Source organism: Rhinichthys klamathensis, unplaced genomic scaffold (assembly GCF_029890125.1).
Source record: "Rhinichthys klamathensis goyatoka isolate OS25496 unplaced genomic scaffold, OSU_Roscu_1.1 h1tg000121l_1, whole genome shotgun sequence".
Taxonomy (NCBI): Eukaryota; Metazoa; Chordata; class Actinopteri; order Cypriniformes; family Leuciscidae; genus Rhinichthys; species Rhinichthys klamathensis.
Window position 1 is genome coordinate 6,457,930 of NW_026606658.1, and position 19,065 is coordinate 6,476,994.

Consider the following 19,065-nt stretch of genomic DNA (forward strand, 5'->3'; position numbering starts at 1 on the left):
TAAAATGTAATGAATTATTATAAGTAGTAGTATTATTATTAAAGCATAATCAATTGTTGTTTTTCCTTTCTGAATAAATTGGTGTGTTTTCAAAGTTAAAAGAGTTTATTATGATATGCACAGTTCCCTGTACAATGAAATTCTTACTTTGCTTTTCCATCCTGAAATGCAAAAAAAAAAAAAAAAAAAACGTAAATTACAAATATAAATTACAAATATACAAACAGTGCAATATTAATATAGTGTTTGTGCAAATCTGGGTACATGGGTGCCTTTTTTAACGAATTGGTTAAAGGACAAGTTCGGTATTTTACACTTAAAGCCCTGTTTTAAGATCGTTTCTGATGAAATAGAACGGTTAAGATTGAAATTTGGACACATGCTGCTAGCCCGAGAATTTTCGGTTTCTGTGGTGACAGAGGGGCAGAGTGAGCGAAGCTCATTATAATTTAAAGGCATATGCACTGAAACGGCGTGCTGAAAACAGAGCTGTTTTTGACCAGGTAAAATTTGTGTTTTCTTAGCCTGGTTAAAACCAGACCATTCTCAGTTGTAACTGAGTTATGGTCTGGCAAAGCGTCATAGACAAATCATTTCCAGAGGGGCATCACCAACGGACGTCGCGGATAGACCTAAAACCAATCAGAGCGATGAAGGAGATGACGTATGCAGAGCGGCGGAGAATCTCCGAGTGTTGTTCTTTGCTCGGTTTTTAACAAAAAGGAAACGTTCAAATCGTTTAAAACAGACGCGATAGCTGATTCGAACGAGTGATGTTCGACGGCGGCATCCATCTTTGCAATGTAGGCTACAAAATCTCCTTCAAAATCCCAGCGCTATCGTCATCATGTAAAGCCCGCCCCAACGTTTCTGATTGGTGCCGCGATTTCAACGGATTAGAAATGGGTTTGAATGAGCTCTTTGCCAGACTAACTTTCAGAGCAAATCTAAATTTGCCGGAAGTTGTCTGGGTTTTCCCAGGCTAGTGTTTTCTTACAATACTAATGAGAATTTTTAATAAAAGTATATTACAAAGTTTTCATTTAGACCCTAAAGATTCATAATAACTTGTACAAAAATGGCATTATATGACCCCTTTAAAACAGGGCTTTAAGTGTAAAATACCGAACTTGTCCTTTAACTAAATGATTCAATGACTCACTCATTAAGCAAGTCACTGTCATTTCTGACTGAATCAGTTTTTGAACTAATAGATTAACAGAATAAATCAATATCACACTCAAAAAGCCATTAACGTGTTTCATTCCTTAATCAGTGTTGTTAAACTAACAAATAGGTTGAATGAGATTCAAGGACGTAGTCATAAAGACAGCCACCTACTGGTATAGCCCTTAGATAGGGGATCACCATATTTAATTTTTGACACAAATGAAAATGAGGCTATGAGGTATAGAATTACAGTGCGTTCAATGGATTGTACTGCTGTTTGATAAAATACTGATTGCTCAGCTGACAAAACATCTTGCAGGAAAAAAAAAACCTTCCAGTAGACAAAAACTCCATAAAACAGTTTTAAAAGTTGCAAGTTACATTCAAATTACATGATCTATGAACTTTGGACAGTGCTTGCCATTGTAAATACTGTAAATCTATCCATCACAGCCTTGTTTTCCTCTACATTCAATTCAATATGGCGTCTAACCTGACTAAGGTCTATATTGATGTAACCTGCATGGAGAAAGAGTCAATGCCTGTCAGGAACCTGCAAACACAGTGGAACTTCACTCTGCCAATAAAATTCGGGGACCGAAACTAACTGTTGTATAATAAGATATATGTGGATGCAGTCTTCTATTTACATAATTGAAAAGATGCTATACTGTAAAAATATTGCTATGCAGTGTTAAAATAAATATTCAAGTGTAGATTAATGGGAAAAATGTAATGAAGTTTAATGTTTAATATTATACTACTGAAATGACCTTCAAAACACAGTCAAGTATTTGAGTGAGCAGTGCTTGCACAAATACACAGAGGCAACCGGTTCTCAGTTCACTAGGTCAACAAATCTTTGAAGCAGCTGAATAGATCGTTCTATCATTACTGTGTTATTTAAAGCACATATCTCACCTTCTGATAGCTTCAAAGGTTATGGAAGATTTTAACTCATGTCATGACAAGACACTGCATACACCAGCTGCTGTGTGTCAGCACCTCCCTGGGCAATGGGACAAGCCCGCAATCGTGACACAAAGGTGTTTGATTCCACACTATTCTCAGGTTTATATGCAAACAAAGCTGTGGGACTGGACTCAATATGGTAGGTTATGACTTGTCTGTGAGGGGGCAATATGGTCACCAAAGAACTGGAGTACTCTAATAATTATTCTTTTTCCGTACTTCTTCAGAACTATTTGAATTTTTTTTTTAAAGATAGTTTTCTTTCATTATAAGGTTAGCAACAGAGAAAACCTCAGCCAACTACAAACATCATCTAAATGCCTCTGGATAATTGGATAAAAACAGGCATTTATTGCTCTTTGTAATTCAGATGGCAAGTAAATCTTGTCGTTTGCAATGCCATTGTTCTCAAACAGTTTGCAGATTGGAAAATGCCATTGCAGAGCCAGACCTCTATAATGGCTGCTCTGTTAAGTCCTCGTCGTCGGTTAGGAACCTGGGTGTGCTCTTTGATACCAATCTCTCATTTGAAAGTCACGTGTCTAGTATCTGTAAAACCGCATTTTTCCATCTTAAAAACATATCTAAATTACGCCATATGCTCTCACTAACGAACAATTAGTTCATGCGTTCATGACATCAAGGCAAGATTATTGTAATGCTCTACTGGGTGGTTGCCCTGTACGCTTAATAAACAAACTACAGCTAGTTCAAACGCAGCAGCTCGAGTTCTTACCAGAACCAGGAAATATGACCATATTAGCCCGGTTCTGTCAACACTGCATTGGCTGCCTATTAAACATCGTATAAATTTTAAAATATTGTTGATTACTTACAAAGCACTAAATGGTTTAGCTCCGCAGTACTTGAGCGAGCTTTTAAAGTATTATAGTCCTTCACGTCTATTGTGATCTCAAAATTCCGGCCAGTTGATAATACCTAGAATATCAAAATCGACTGCTGGCGGGAGATCCTTTTCCTATTTAGCACCAAAACTTTGGAACAGTCTTCCTACCATTGTCCGGGAAGCAGACACACTCTGTCAGTTCAAAGCTAGACTAAAAACACATCTCTTTGACCTGGCATACACATAATACATTATCGACTTCTATAATTAAATGTTAGGCTGCATAGATTAGGTCAGTCGGAACTGGGAACACTTCCCTTAAATCCAGATGTACTCGTTACATCATAAGAAGAATGGCATCTACGCTAACTTTAGTGTCTTTGTTTATCCCGAGGTTTTCCTGCAGCATGCCGGATCCAGGCCGGATCCAGATCTGACGAAGGAGATTCGCCTGGACCCGATGACAATGCAGTGCTGAAGTGTCAACTATCCTCTCCCTATGGAGGATCCCTTTCCCACTCTACAGATAAAGCGTTGTTGAAAATCCGGTTTGCGTACCCCGAAGTGATAAATAAAATTCTGTATCAAATTTATAGGCAAGACAAGTAGTTTGTTTAGGCATGGTTGGTAGGGAAATTACAAACCTGCGCACACATATTCAAACGAATATAACTATAGAATCAATTTTTAATGCGCATGTGAACGCCATCCGGTCACAGGTTCGCGTTTAAAGTCTGTTTAGAGAGAACGCCGTCGTCTTAGTGGCCCCTAATGTAATAACAAATGATAATTTTGCTGGAAGTGAATCAATCAAAACCAACTTTAGCCGGAAATAACATTATTCAAAATCGCTATAAAGCCAAAACAATCTCTGTTACCGTAAATTGTATGTTTATCTCTGTAAAGCTGCTTTGAAACAATCTCCATTGTTAAAAGCGCTATATAAATGAAGATGACTTGACTTGACTTGACTGACTATAATACTGAATACTGAAGCAAGTTGAAAGTGAAGCAAATGATACATTTTTGCTGTATTAGAGGCCAGAATCTATAAACCACCATTTTTATGGATCAAACCCTGTAAGCAGTGCATTCTAGTAATCGAGCACTACCGTAATAGGTAATAGGAAAATGTAAGCTAGATAAAGCAGGAGTCTTGGCCCCCATGCACTGCTTAATCAATTCCACACAGAGCAAAGAGTTTGCACAGTCACATACTGTTCTTGTTCTTTCTCCCTTCTGTTCAAAACCTGACCATATGGGAGTGTGGTCTAGGTTAGCACGAACCGACAGACTAAGAGCATGTTTATCTGCCAAATCAGCTCCACATAGTTTAACTGGTTGTTCTGCTGCCGTTACAGGGAAAGATGACTGTCTGGGGCAAGACAAGAGCAAAGCAAGCCAAGACGGCTGGTAACTCCCTCCTCCAAACAGAAGAGGGGAGAGTAAAGGAAGAGCACAGTGGGCAAGAGAAGAAAAGCAAGTCACTGCACAAGGAGTATCCCAACATTAAGAGGCCAATGTGGAGTTGGAGTTGCCGCCACCTCACCTGTTGATTCGTTTCAATCCTGGATGACCTTTAAGAGGGAAGAAACAATTCCCAGTTCATCGTTTTTCTCAAACTTTGGGCTATTATTACTGTGAACTGGGTTATTTTTATATATTTATTTTTTTGATCATCTGTCAAACTTTGTCATTAAGGATCAGATTTCAAAGCAAGTCAATAGCCAAGAGAAAAGCGTGAGAAATTTCATCTCCACCTCTCCCTAGTGACTCACTATGATGAGAATAATTTTCTTCAAACAACTGCAATAATATCTACCAACTGCATTATCTTTCCTAACATGACTCAAAATCAGTTTCTCTCATATTTATGAAAATATTCTTGCTCTATTTTGATCATTTTGGCTGCGTTTGACCTATTCTATATGATTTGCCTTTGATGATTTGATTATCTTCATTGTAGAGTACTACATTGCAGCCATGGCAATGCAGTCATGGTACCCTTCCCTTCTGCGCACCCTTTTATTTTTTCAGAGTACTTTATTCTATTCCTCGAGCCAGTCAAATGGATTCTCTCTGATCACTGAGGATTCTGTCTCCTACATCCTATTTCCTTGAGGCCGACAAGACTGGAGGGTTTGCGTTGACCTCAGACTGACCTGAGAGCGGTTCCTCCAAACTACAATCCAAAGGATGCCTGGCTTTGACTTCTAATGAGTTGGACATTTATACTGTCCATTCTGACAAGTCAGAAACCATCCAAATGGAAGGCCTGGACACATATAGGATACACACAATGCACACAATATGAGCATTGCAGAGTGAAACTCACCATCTTGGCAACTTTAGTTTCCTGACTCCAAAGGAATAGATTATTTATCTTAATGCACAATGGCGCTTATTATTGTTGGACTCTCTATTTGTTTTACACAAAAGATAAACAGGAAAGTACTGCCCAAAGTTTGTATGTTGCTTCGGTATGTTGAATCTGTGGAATGCCTGTTTTGTTTTTGTACAGAGAGTTTAACAAAACTTGGTAACACGTTACAATAAGGTTTAATTCCTTAATGATATTTATAAAACTGCTTTAAGTATGCATTAACTATCATAAACTAATAATAAACATTTTAATCTAGGTTAATGCTAATTTAATTTTAAAAGTACTATTGTTCACTTTTAATTCATGTGTGTTCACAACATGGACATGAAATTTTGATTTGAGTTGGAATTATCGTAAAGCTTCAGCTAAGAAAAAAGCTACAGTGTACAACACAATCAGTCTAGCAACAAAACAAACATTGCAGCAATATTACTGTAATATTAGAACTGAGGTCTTTGGAGGTAGTGTTGTCACAATACTGGAATTTCTAACTTCGATACGATAACTTGGAAAATAATAATATTCGATACCGTTTCCGATTCCACGGGGAAAACTGCCATAAAAACCGCATTGCTGAATTCGAAACAGTACTACTCTCACTATGTCTGCCATAGTAATCGTAGTACGAGTAGGATACTACTATGTGGTTCCGAATTCAGTGCCAGTTTCCATTGGTTGAACTTTCAAATGACGTTGGAAAATCGACACGATCGAATCCTGGAAGTCCTATAGCTTTACCCAAGCAGCATGCCATGTCACTCCGTGATCTACGCATTGTCTTATGTTGTGTTTGGGCTCATTTGAGACCACCTGCTCTAAATAAAGATATGTGATCTACTTATGGTTTACTAAAGTTTTGTGAAGTTACAAACAAAAACGTGGCGCAAACGCATCTTGTGTATATACTGTGGCTTGGTATAGTTTGGTCTCTAACTGAAACAAATATGCTTGTTGTATTCTGCTAGTTGTGAACTTTACAACAATATATGACACAATTCTATCAGGTATGCACAATGATTTTACAGATCACATTTTCATGAAAAGCAGTTATTTTTTCACACTATGAAAATAGAGAACTTCTAATATTTCAGCAAATTTAAATGTTAAGTTACAGCATAGATATATTCACTGTAAAGCCAAGCATCTACGCTTTAAAACGACACCCATTTTGTGTTGGTCGAGCAAGTGTTTGGTAATGTGATAACTTATAGCGCCCCCTGCTATGGATTTAAGAGGTTATAACCTCTTAAATGCATAGCAGGGGGCGCTATAAGTTATCAACAACAAGTAGTGTTGTCAAAATATCAATATTTCAATCAGGGATGTCAATTTAGAAAAATTCCCATAATCGATTGTTGTTTTGTTGTGGCAAAAACTCATCTCAAACAAACATCACTGCGTAAGAGACACTCAGAGTCAAATTATATAAAATAGAAGTATTTATTCTTGCAAGAATAGGAGCAGTCTAATACACAGTTGTTACCCTGTGCAGAAGAGTGACACACCCCCAGACAGACTGAACTAGCTTTTATCTTAGTTTCAAGGCCTTCTTCCCCCCAGAGCCTTCCTCCCAGTAGTTCCCTTTCGTTGTCACTCCGAGTTCCGTCGGATGACGACGAATGGGGGGTTTCGCTTAGAAAGCCAATCGACTTCGAGTACTACAAAACGAGCCAATGGCAAAGAAATGCCATGGGTCTGCGGAATTTGCATAGCGTAGCACCGCCCCACCTCGTGGGTATTTAAGGAGCTCGCTGGCAGCAAACCGGCATGTTTTCGCTTCGGAGCCAAGGTGATCCTTCGCTCCACAAGCCATTCCTGTACTGTCAGTTCTGCAGACGAGCGAGATTCTCTGGTGTTGGTGTGACGGCGATCTCCGGCGAGGACGCGCTTCCTGCTTTTCTGTCCGTGATTCGACAGCGAGTGTGTTTCTCCCCGGGCGCTTCAACACAGTCAGAGTTTCTTTTTCTCACAAAAGAGCTTGCACGCGGCACGTCTTTTTAAAGATGCCTCGCCCGTGCACTTCTGGTTGCGGTAGACTCGTTGATGACTCTGATGGGCACGAGTGGTGCATAGTGTGTTTGGGCGTTAATCACGCTAGAGCAGCACTCGTGGATGACTCATGTTCTCTCTGTGGGAACATGACCATCGCAGCATTACGATCAAGACTCGGTGATCTCGCAAGAGTGAGGGTCCCCTCATCCACACCCCGATCTACTGACTCTAGAAATAGAGCTAGTACTTCGGCTGGTGGCCAGGGTGATCTGAGGATGACGGTTTGGAACAAAGCGCCGACTATCAGTCCGTGCCCAGCCGCATCCTCTCCAGTGCTGCAACCCGTGAGTGTTCGGGGGATTCCGGCGGGATCATCTTCGGGTGTCCCGCGGGTTTCCTTTGACGCTCCAGAGGATGACGCGATGTCTATCGCAGCATCACAAGGTGGGTCTGAGTCTTCTGGAAGTGAAGACTCATCACAGCTGCCACCTTCGGGTGTGAATACAGTTGTGCTAGAGTCTGATCCAGAGATGACGGCCATGCTGTCTCGAGCCGCCGCGAGCATCGGGTTAGAGTGGAACCCTCCGCCCTGCCCCGAGCGCTCGCGGCTGGATGACTGGTATTTGGGTCAGGCTGCGGACCCCCGTCCGCGTCAGGCCCCGATACCTTTCTTCCCGGACGTGCATGATGAGATCTCGAAGTCCTGGAAGACTCCCATGTCTTCCCGTGACCGCTCGCTGATTTCATCCGCCTTTCCTCCCCTCGATGAGGCCGCTGCCCGTGGGTACACTGGGCTCCCCCCGGTTGAACGCTCTGTTGCGATGCAACTGTGTCCTCAGAGCGCTTCTTCTCGTGGTGAGCCTAAGCACCCATCCAAAGCCTGTATGTACTCGTCTGCGTTAGTGGCGAAGTCCTACAGAGCTGCGGGACAGGCAGCCGCCTCTTTGCATGCCATGGCCATTCTGCAGGTCTACCAGGCCCAGATGCTCAGGGACATGCACGAGGGCAGGACAGACCCGGGGCTCTTCGATGAGCTGCGCGCCGCCACCGACCTTGCTCTCCGAGCGACGAAGGTGACCGCACGCTCCCTGGGTTTGGTGATGTCCACAGCCGTGGTCCAGGAGAGACACCTCTGGCTTAATCTTGCTGATGTGGAGGATGCCGAGCGGTCCCGGCTGCTCGACACCCCCATATCGCAAGATGGCCTTTTCGGCGGTGCAGTCGAGGATTTTGCCCAACAGTTCTCGACTGCCCAGAAACAGACTGAGGCTATTAAGCACATTCTGCCCCGACGGCCCGCTGCTGCCTCCACTCAGCCGACCGGGCAGAATACTCAGTCTGTTTCCCGCCGAGGGCGCCCTCCTACGGCTCCCACCCCTCCCGCCCGGCCCAAGCAGCAGCCTTCACCCGGGCCCGGTCGCGGAGGAGGCCGTAGGAAGGCGCCCCAGCCCTCTCCAGTCCCGCCCCCCGCTAAAGGCCGGGTCAAGCGGCGCTCCTGAGACGGGCTGCTCAGGGATGATGTACACTTCTCAGGAGGTGGTAGCAGGACCACTCCTTCCCCCGGTGGAGGGCCGGGGGAGAATCTTGAGAGAAGTGACACATTCATCCCTGAGCATACAGAGTTCTTGGACGACACGGTGCGCCGCCCCCGGGCCGTGCACCCCTCGTCCTCCTCTGTCCCAGAGCCGGATGACAGTGCGCGCCGTCCCCGGACCGTGCCGCTCTCATCCCCCTCTGTCGCCAGACCCCTGGCAGAGCAGACCCCCGTGGAACGTTCGTCCTTCCCTGGTCTCCTCTGTCAGGGCGCGGTTCATGACTGCACCCCCACATCGGGCCGCTATGCCGTCCACGTCTGGGTCAGTCATACCGCCTCGCTGCCCCACCGACGGGAAGTCTGTGGTTCGCATGACCCCGCTGGTTCAGTCCTTGGGAGCCTGGCTAGAGCTTCCCAACCTGTCCCGCTGGGTCGCACGAACGATCAGGCTCGGCTACGCGATTCAGTTCGCGCGGTCTCCTCCCCGCTTCAGGGGAGTCCGCTCCACTTTGGTCGGTGGCAATGCCCCTATCATGAGAGCGGAGGTTGCTACCCTGCTGGGGAAGGGTGCGATCGAGACTGTCCCTCCAGCCGAAATGAAGACCGGCTTCTACAGCCCGTATTTCATTGTCCCGAAGAAAACCGGTGGGTTACGGCCAATCCTGGACCTGCGCGTTCTGAACCGCTCCCTTCACAGGCTGCCGTTCAAGATGCTCACCGCCAAACGCGTTTTCGAATGTGTGCGGCACCAGGATTGGTTTGCAGCGATCGACCTGAAGGACGCCTACTTTCATGTCTCCATTCTCCCTCGACACAGACCGTTCCTTCGGTTTGCTTTCGAGGGTCAGGCATATCAGTACGCAGTTCTCCCATTCGGGCTAGCCCTGTCCCCTCGCGTCTTTACGAAGGTCGTCGAGGCAGCCCTTGTTCCCCTCCGGGAACACGGGGTTCGCATTCTGAACTATCTCGACGACTGGCTGATTCTAGCTCACTCTCGAGATCAGCTTTGCGAACACAGGGATTTGGTACTCCGCCATGTAGCCCGTTTGGGCCTTCGGGTCAACTGGGAGAAGAGCAAACTTTGCCCCGCGCAGAGGATCTCTTTTCTCGGTATGGAGATCGACTCGGTCGCCATGTCCGCGCAGCTTACGAGCGAGCGCGCGCAGTCACTGCTGACTTGCCTGAGACAGTTCGAGGGCAAGAGTGCGGTTCCACTGAAACTTTTTCAGAGGCTCCTGGGGCATATGGCATCTGCAGCCGCGGCAACGCCGCTCGGATTGCTTCATATGAGACCGCTTCAGCTTTGGCTTCGCGACCGAGTCCCGAGGTGGGCATGGCAACACGGCACGCTGCCTCCACCACGGGCTGGGGTGCCATGTGCAATGGACGTGCTGCCGCGGGCTCCTGGACAGGACCCCACCGCTTATGGCACATCAATTGCCTCGAGTTGCTGGCTGTACAGCTCGCCCTGCGCCGCTTCCGAGCCGTGCTCTCGGGCCAGCATGTACTAGTCCGATCAGACAATACCGCGACCGTAGCGTACATCAACCGTCAAGGTGGTCTGCGCTCCCGCCGTATGTCGCAACTCGCCCGCCACCTCCTCTTATGGAGTCAGAAGCATCTGAGGTCGCTTCGAGCCATTTTTATCCCTGGAGCCCTGAACTGTGCAGCCGACGAGCTGTCACGGCTTCAGCCCCTCCCCGGAGATTGGCGACTCCATCCCCAGACGGTTCAGCTGATTTGGGACCAGTTCGGGGACGCACAGATAGATCTGTTTGCCTCTCACGACTCGACCCATTGCGCCCAGTATTATTCCCTGACCGAGGGCACGCTCGGCACGGATGCTCTGGCGCACAGCTGGCCGCGGGGCCGCAAATATGCGTTTCCCCCAGTGAGCCTTCTTGCGCAACTCCTGCGCAAGGTCAGGGAGGACGAGGAGCAGGTCACTCTGGTCGCGCCGTACTGGCCCACCCGGACCTGGTTCTCCGAACTTGTACTCCTCGCGACAGCACCTCCTTGGCCCATACCTCTGAGGAAGGACCTACTTTCTCAGGGACGGGGCACCCTATGGCACCCTCGTCCCGATCTTTGGAACCTCCACGTGTGGCTCCTGGACGGGACGAGGCAGGTTTGAGTACCCTGCCACCAGCGGTGGCGGCTACCATCACTTCCGCTAGAGCGTCGTCCACGAGACACCTCTATGCGTTGAAGTGGAACCTCTTCGTCAACTGGTGCTCTTCTCACCGAGAAGACCCCCGGAGATGTTCGATCAACGTCGTGCTTTCCTTCCTTCAAGAGGGGTTGGAGCGAAGGCTGTCTCCCTCCACCCTCAAGGTCTATGTCGCCGCTATTGCCGCACAGCATGATCTTATAGAAGGTAAGTCGGTGGGGAAGCATGACCTGATCGTCAGGTTCCTGAGAGGAGCGAGGAGACTGAATCCTCCTCGCCCTCCTCTCGTACCCTCTTGGGACCTCGCAGTGGTCCTAACTGCCCTGCGTAGTGCTCCCTTTGAGCCTTTGCAGTCAGTCGAGCTTAACTTCCTATCTATGAAGACAGCGCTTCTGACTGCATTGGCCTCCGTTAAGAGGGTGGGGGACCTGCACGCATTCTCCGTTGACGAAGCGTGCCTAGAATTCGGGCCGGGCTATTCTCACGTGATCCTGAGACCCCGGATTGGATATGTGCCCAAGGTTCCTACCACTCCCTTCCGGGACCAGGTGGTGAACCTACAAGCGCTGCCCCCGGAGGAGGCAGACCCAGCCTTGGCACTGCTCTGTCCAGTACGTGCTCTTCGCATCTATGTAGACAGAACGCAGTGTTTCAGGACCTCAGACCAGCTCTTTGTCTGTTATGGTGGGAAGCTGAAGGGAAAGGCTCTCTCCAAGCAAAGGTTGTCTCACTGGATAGTGGACGCCATTGCTTTGGCATACCAGCAGCAAGGTCGACCGTGCCCCCTTGGTGTGACTGCCCACTCCACCCGGAGTGTGGCATCCTCTTGGGCTCTAGCGCATGGCGCCTCGCTAACAGACATCTGCAGAGCTGCAGGCTGGGCGACACCTAACACATTCGCCAGATTCTACAATCTCCGAGTGGAGCCAGTGTCCTCTCATGTACTCGCTTCAACCAGCTAGTACCGGACCCGCTCAGGTGTCTTCGCTTGCTCGCCACTCCACTCCACGGACTGGATACGTGCGATATTCTCCTCAGGTGAGCTCTCCGAAAGCCCTGAGTTCCTCCAGCACTCCTGACGTCGGCGCCAGTGTCTCTTGCCTGCGCGTCGGCTAGGTGCCTCCCGTGTGCATGGTACCTCCCGGAGCTACCCCCACATGTGTATTCCCACTGTAAGCCTCTCTGAGCATGTGTCTTTCCCTTGGCAAGCCACCTTGCCACCCCTGGGGTTGAAATATTCCACCTGCGGCTGGACACCCCAGTGATTCCCCATATGCATCCCTCGGGTCATATGTGTATTCTTAAGTCCCCCCCTCTGGGTTGGCAGTAATTGCATACTTCCCTAAGATCTGGGATATGCTCCCCAGTGTACCTTGGTATTCCTGTGTTAAATAGGAGTCCTTCGTCCGTGCTAGTCTCACGACAGGGATCTCAGATTTACGCAGGGCACTGGAAGACAGCTGAGAAATGGCGTGATTAGACTGGTATCCCCATTCGTCGTCATCCGACGGAACTCGGAGTGACAACGAAAGGGAACGTCTCGGTTACGGATGTAACCCTCGTTCCCTGAGTAGGGAACGGAGACGTTCCGTCTGTCTGCCACTTCCGCTGTGCCGCGGGGATCGCCTGAGCTCAGTCTTGGCTCCTCAGCGAAGAAAACATGCCGGTTTGCTGCCAGCGAGCTCCTTAAATACCCACGAGGTGGGGCGGTGCTACGCTATGCAAATTCCGCAGACCCATGGCATTTCTTTGCCATTGGCTCGTTTTGTAGTACTCGAAGTCGATTGGCTTTCTAAGCGAAACCCCCCATTCGTCGTCATCCGACGGAACGTCTCCGTTCCCTACTCAGGGAACGAGGGTTACATCCGTAACCGAGACGTTTTCCATAGACGTCACTAGTTGGCCCACTAAGCTCCCCTGCCTCAAAATGGCCTTCTGACATCTAGGTCAGAGGTCCTTGTTCGTCTGTTCTCTGGAGTGTCTCCCTCTTCTGCCTCCCCAGGTACATAAACAGAATCTTCTCTCACTACAAGTGAGAGACACACATGTGACATTCTTTGAATCATCTATATTTTACTAAAGATCAATGAATATCATTAAAATTGCCACTACAGTTTAAATTAACGATCAATTAATTGTTAATCGTTAACCATATATGCTTTATGTAAATTGACATCCCTGATTGAAATATTAATGTTTTGACAACACTACTTATAGGTCATTTTCACGACAACCGATAACTGAGAGACAAGTTACAGGATGAGCGGAGTGATATATAGCATTGTCATTATGTTGAAATTAAAATGTTAAAATGTGGTATTATACATAAAAATTTACATTCACCTATTAACAAATGCTGTAAAACATATTGCTCATTGTTATTTCATGATACCTAATGCACTAATGTTCACAAATTATTGTAAAGTGTTACCATATACTTAATGTCCGTGTTGTATTTTATGTTAAATTTATATGGGCAGATTACTTGTAAATATTATAGCTATGTTATTTAATTGTTTACCTACATCTTTGTTTACAAAAAAAGCTAATGGCAATCACAGATCAGGTGAAGTACACAAATATGTATTATGTGAAATATATATATATATATATATATATATATATATATATATATATATATATATATATATATATATATATATATATATATATATATAAAAAAACGTATGTGAAATTATATAAAATTCACACCTATTGCAAAATGAAAACAAAAAATCTGTGTGTATATCATAGGGAGAAGCCTTCCAAGGAGTATGAGAATTAATAGTTCCATGGCTGAATTTTGTACCAGGGGAGAAAGAGTTGGTTCCAAATGACTAAAACAGCAATTTTTTTCAACTGTGTATAGCAAGTTAATTTATTTCTAATATAAACTTTCAAATGGACATGTTTTTGGAAGAGCATTTAGTGTGCAAATAGAAATACAAACAAGAGGCAATTCAAATGCAATGCAGGAATGCAAAAACAATGTTACTTTTGAAGCTGTTTGGTTCAGACCTACACAGATAATTCTACAGTATATTTTCTCTATGCGTCTTTGTTTTGCTGTTGTGATGTGGTGATGCTGTTTTTTTCACATTTGTCACTGTTTAGTCTGTGCAATTGCAGAGCTTCTCTTTACAAGACCCAATGATGCTTGCTGAGCAATGTCCCTTACATGCACTCAATAAATATGTTCAGTAAACAGCAGCAGTACTTGAAACTTTACCTCATTTTTTTGGTATACTATTACTCATTTTATATTAGCATAATTAAAAAGAGCTGTTTCTTTAAGACAGTAATTATATGAAGTATAATTCAGTAGTGCTGGATCAGTAGTTTGCTGTCCTTCTTGTTTTTATTAGATCAGAGAGTACAAAAGATATCGTGCCTTGAAATGGCAAAACTGAATTAAAAGCTTTTGTTTTGGAAATGTTATTGTTGCAATGACCTGCCATTCAGATTTCACAGGAGACTTAATGAGTCACATGTTTCAGCAGATGTTGTCATGAGAAGCTTGGAGAGCCTGCCAATGGACAGCACAATGGAAATATTGCTATTTTATCCACTGATGTGATTTACAGTTAATATTAGCAATACTGTAATTAACTATTGTGTCAATCTGAAGAACCCTGAGTGCCAACCTTGTATTAAAGCCTAATTTTTGCACAGATGATTCAAATTGAAAACATGTATGGCTAAAAATCATGTTAACAAAGAACCTAATTAGTGGTGTATTACATTTTTTATGTATACAGATTGCCAGACTTTTTTAAAAATCATTCTAGACAAACTTTAGTTGATCTATTTAAAGTATTTATAACAACCAAGAGTGTAAGATCAATATAGAGTAAATTCCATCTAATTAAATACTTATCTTAATTCTGGAGAAGATTGAATGTAACATTATATCTAAAAATGAATCATGCAAACACAATGAATCTTTATAATGGGTCTGAAATGCACATCATATTAAGTAGTCCAATAACTCATGTAATTATATCATACTGTGTGAATTTTTGAAGAAATGCCTGTTAGATGTTTCAAGGTAAGGTATTTTATTATAAACTATTTTGATTTCAAATTTAATATTCAGCCAACACTGACAGTGATATGGATTTAGTCATTTCATTTTCTTAGAATCAAACGCCTTGTGGTTAGTAGTCTAATCTTTGTGGAACCTGTGTGGAAGCTTTACATTTCAAATTTCAAGCTATCTTTTTCCAATTAAGATACCTGTGAAATCCACATAAATGGTTTGGAGCATCACTTATGGCCAGCCACCCAAAGAATTGCAGTAGGTGCAGAGTGACTAAATAAGAAAAAAATAAAGAGAGAAGCAAGCCTGCATACAAATGAGTTTTTTCACTTTTTTGTAAATGCATTGAATTTGCATCTACATATATCTATATTACCAGAGTATGCATGTAGTAATTTACACTATTCTTTTCCTTGAGATCCATTTTTCTTTCTGTTATATGAAGATGTAGTAGTATTCTGTTTTCTTGAAATGTTTATTGACACACACTGTCTGTCACCACACCGACGTACAGTATATATGTCATAAATATGCAAATACATACCATGTATTCCTGTTTGATTATTGTTGAATGCAGTTACATTTATTTTTAAAGGTAATTTAGTTATTTCTTTTAAGTGTTGCTTAGAAGTACTTTTTAAAATGTATAATGACATAAAGGGTTATACTTTATTTTGATGGTCCAATGAACACTTTCTAATAACTAACCTGTCAACTACATGTCAACTAACTCTCATTAGAGTATTAGTGGACTGCAGTACACTGTTGGTAGACTGTTGGGTTAGGGTTAGGTGTTAGGGTCCGGTCCGGGTAATTAGAATAAATTGCAAAGTTAGTTGTCAAAGTCTGTTGGGGAGCATCAAAATAAAGTGTTAGCAGATATTAGCAGACAGTCTACTATACTCTAATGAGAGTTAGTTAACATGTTACTTATAGTTAGTTGAATGTCTAAAGTGGATCATCAAAAAAAACAATGCTTATTTTGTATGGTTTACTGACATGGCCTTAAAGGGGTCATCGGATGCCCATTTTCCACAAGTTGGTATGATTCTTTAGGGTTCATGTAAAGTTTGTAATATACTTTGATTAAAATTCCTCAATGGTTGTGTAAAACAACACCATTTTTACCTCCTCAAAAACAGCTTTGTTCACAGTGACCTGTTTCGGTGCACATCTCTTTAAATGATAATGAGCAACTGCTCACTAGAGGTCTTCACAGAGCACCCGAGACCCGTCAACCCGGGACCCGACCCGGGACCCGTACGGGTTCGGGTCACTGATCTATATAGAATGACTGGATAGCTCATGACGTCATAAACAGTGAAGCCACCGCACCGCCATATTGTGATTCCCTAGTGAGCTCACGCGTTCTATTGAATCAATAGGAAATTGTATGATTTGACTAAGAAAACATTGCATAACGAGACACCGTCTTTAAATCTAAAGTCTCCCTAAACAGTCTTACAACGCAAACATCCTAAGCATTTAAATGGGTATTTGTTTAAAGTCGGAAATTATTCCTGCTTACTAAAAATTAAGTATATGTGAATTGTGAACTTAAAATTTAGCTTTCTGATTGTGTTTTACAGATAGATCAGTAGTCTGTTCAAGTATTTGATTAGTTAGCAAGAACATGTCCAGGAAATGCATAATACAAATTGTATGGGTTAATGTACACCTGTTTCACCTCTTATTTACCCCTTATTTACACTGCACACGTCTACAGCTGCGACACGGCTACCGGAGCTGATCGCGCCCACAAATCGGCAAATCACGTGGAAATGCTCCCGGTGTGAGTTGACACCGCGTGAAGGTAGGAATAAAACATTGTCGGAGCCATAATGCGCCGCAGATGTGTGCACTGTAAATAAGGGGTTTACACATAGGCCTACTCCGTTTGCAGTGCATATTTTTTACCATACCCATGTCAACAGGTTGGAGCTTTCACTGCACGCGGATGCCCGTCCTGTGCGGTGCGTGCAGAGATCGTTTGTGCTGCAGGCGCTGAATTAAAGTGACAGCGCATGGTTCGTGGTCAAACTGAACACGGATTGACATGAAAATATTAAATATATGCATTTCATTTCATTTATAAGAAGTAATGCATTGAATAATACGTTTATTGGGTTTAAACTTGAATACGTCTGTGAAAGAATGCATAGTAGGCTATAAAAAAATTTAAACAACACGGAAATAGCGACAATTGTGCATATAAATTACTATATATGGGCTTAAAGTACAACCTGTGAGCAGTTTTTCAAGATCCTTTTGTGATCTTCGTTTTACACTTGTTGATGCGCAGCGGGTCATCTTAAAAGTGCCGTCGGAGCTACCTATCTCTGTATAACGGCCGTTGGAGCCCTCTGCTGGTAGGGAATCGTAAGATGGCCGCTCGAACACTTCCGGTGGCTTCACTGCCTGGTGGCAGTTTAGAACGTCATGAGCTATCCAGTCATTATATAGATCAGTGGTTCGGGTCTATATTTTAAATGATCAGCCGGGTCCGGGTCGGGTCCGAATCTATTACTTCGGGTACCGGGTCTGTTTAACATAGTGTGTAATACCCGAGTCGATCGGACTCGGAGAACAACCGGCCATGATCAGAGTCAGTCAGCACTGCTTGTGTGTTTTTTGTAACTTGCAACTTTAGAATAAGAAAAGTGTGAGCCAGGAAATAATGTTTAAAAAAAACACAAATTACGCTAAAAAGCTCTTGAGGTTACTCCAGGCAGCTACCGGGAATGTGCAGTCTCAAACGTGTCATGTTTCTATGACAACCAGAGCGGGACTTATTCCGCTTTGCACTTCTCCAAACACTTCTTTACTACTCTCCCATTTTTATAATAATATGAATGAACCGTCTTGTTTAATCTTAAAGTTTTGGTGGTCAGACTCGGCACAGAGAGCACAGAGATGATAGCAAATAAATAATGCTAACGTCAGCGGCCATGGCACTGAACGAGCAATCGTTATTATAGTTCAAAAGGGCAAACAGTTATTATGCGAGTTAACTCAAGTCGAAATTCAAATCTGCTAAGTCTCTGTCATCCGTCACCGTGACATCAAGTGGACTTTTGAAGCTCAAATAATAAGTGGATTAAGCTTGGAATAACGAGAGGAATAACATGGATAGAACTTTCTTGTCGGTGGATTGTAATGCATCACAGTGGCTGAGGGTAGAAATATGCTAATTTGGGACACTGGTCGTGGGCGGAGCATGAGCATTATGACATCATAGTGCTCAGAAAATCCAAACGGCCTGATTATTGAGAGTGTTTAGACTTTTTGAGGATAAAAAAATGAATGTATTTTTTTAGGGCTGTCAAATGATTAATCACGATTAATCACATCCAAAATAAAAGTTTTTTTTTACATAATATATGTGGGTGCACTGTGTATAATTATTTTGTATATATATAAATACACACACATGCATGTATATTTAAGAAAAAATAGTATTTATATATAAAATATTTATATTTATATATAATATAAATTATATATAAATCTATATACAGTATATACATGAAAATATTTCTTAAATATATACAAGCATGTGTGTGTATTTATATATATATAAAATAATTATACACAGTGCACCTGTCACAGAACGCTCAGGAACAGGTAAAATGAACTTAGGCTTTATTTATACACGGTATGCAGACTCCAAAATAAAAGGTAAAACAAATGCTCAGAAGATACTTAGGAATACCGAAAATACCAGAAATGTCTCTTGAAAATTACTTGGGAACCAGGGACCAGAATCGACGAGATCGGACCAGGAGTGTAGGGTGACTGAGGCTTTTATGCAGCATGAGTGGCGATCATGAGGAGACGAGGTGCAGGTGATAACAATCAGGGAGAGTGCGTGCAGGTGAGGATCCAGGGGAATGCTGGGAAGTGTAGTGCGGGACAGGACCAGGGGAAACCGTGACAGCACCCACATATATTATGTAAA

The 19,065-nt window shown here is 43.7% G+C and overlaps 1 protein-coding gene across 1 annotated transcript in view; it reads left to right on the forward strand.

Annotated features, from left to right (window-relative positions):
* The window catches only part of LOC130088757 (urotensin-2 receptor), a 35,063-nt gene extending 30,403 nt beyond the window's left edge, over positions 1 to 4,660 (forward strand). Inside the window, exon 3 of the mRNA XM_056255725.1 lies at positions 4,351 to 4,660. The gene's annotated coding sequence lies outside the window, so the exon portion shown is untranslated. The remainder of the gene's footprint in view (positions 1 to 4,350) is intronic.
* Positions 4,661 to 19,065: the final 14,405 nt, after the last annotated feature.